We start from the raw sequence: 1551 nt of genomic DNA on the forward strand, positions 1-1551 counted from the left end.
ATTTATCTCACAGTCCCCCCGGTTCCCCAGCTCTTGCTAAAAGGAAAGAGCCCACAACCGGCACCCAACCTAGGTGGGGGGGGGTTGGCCCCCCCCCCCCCCCCCCCCCCCCCCGGGGTTAAAACTTGCCAGGAGGGGAGAAGGGTTCAGGCATGGCCAACTAGATCCAACATTGGTTGAGTACAGTCTGTGGACTCTGTCCTGTGGGCTAGAGCTGGAGAACCGGGGGCTATTTGACTGAAATCTCCAGAAGGCATTGGTCCGCATCGCTCCTGCTTGGGAACGCGGGGAGTGGAGCGGAGCACAAAGGGGCTGGGCGTTCTCTTGGCCTCAGAGTGGGTGCAGCTGCAGTCAAGTCTTTCAGCATATCCCTCAGCTGCGGCAGGAGGCAGTGGGACCTGGGGCACCCAGCAGGAGAGGCACAGCAGCTGTCCCCGGGGATGAGATTGTTCCTGAGAAGTAGCAGAGTGGAGGCATCCGGCAGAGGAGGTTTGCTTGTGCCAGCCACAGCCTGGAAATTCTCAGAAAGACACGGGTCACTTTACAGTGACCGTGGAGCCTGTGGGGACTGATGGAGACAAGAACCAGTGACAGGTTACCGCTATTAGTATCGCCTTGTTTACCCCTCGGGCTGAGAGCTCTTGAGCACACACAGGCGTAGTCTCCAACTCAGGCTCCTTTTGTCACTTTGTGGCTGACAGTCTTAATTCCAAATCACTTACTTCCTATCCACTCCTCCTCACCACACTCAGGTCCCGGACTCCAGAGGGGCCTGCCCACCACATTCAGTCACACTTTCATGTTGTCGGTTGTGGGCAGTGTACAGCCTGCCAGGTGCTGTGGAAAGCCCCCTGCGGAGTCCTTGACAAATGACAAATATTTATCATGTGCTGAGTGATCAGGAGCTTTAGAACCCATCAGCATGTGTTCAAATCTCAGCTCTCCATTTCTTAGCATCTATTAAAATATTGTTAAGTACCCCTGTGCACCTTTCCTAAGCTAGGTGCCGAAGAGCTTGCACTCTTCCCTACTACTTTTACTAGCCACGTGACCTTGTCAAGGTCCTTCCTTAATCTCTCCATGTCTTAGTTCCCTCACCTGAAAAAATGAGGGTGTTAAGTAGTATCGATCTCACAGGACTGCTCTGAGAGGTCCCGGACTCCAGAGGGGCCTGCCCACCACATTCAGTCACACTTTCATGTTGTCGGTTGTGGGCAGTGTACAGCCTGCCAGGTGCTGTGGAAAGCCCCCTGCGGAGTCCTTGACAAATGACAAATATTTATCATGTGCTGAGTGATCAGGAGCTTTAGAACCCATCAGCATGTGTTCAAATCTCAGCTCTCCATTTCTTAGCATCTATTAAAATATTGTTAAGTACCCCTGTGCACCTTTCCTAAGCTAGGTGCCGAAGAGCTTGCACTCTTCCCTACTACTTTTACTAGCCACGTGACCTTGTCAAGGTCCTTCCTTAATCTCTCCATGTCTTAGTTCCCTCACCTGAAAAAATGAGGGTGTTAAGTAGTATCGATCTCACAGGACTGCTCTGAGAGG

This window comes from Enhydra lutris, unplaced genomic scaffold (assembly GCF_002288905.1).
Source record: "Enhydra lutris kenyoni isolate GAN:26980312 unplaced genomic scaffold, ASM228890v2 scaffoldscaffold34, whole genome shotgun sequence".
Lineage (NCBI taxonomy): Eukaryota > Metazoa > Chordata > Mammalia > Carnivora > Mustelidae > Enhydra > Enhydra lutris.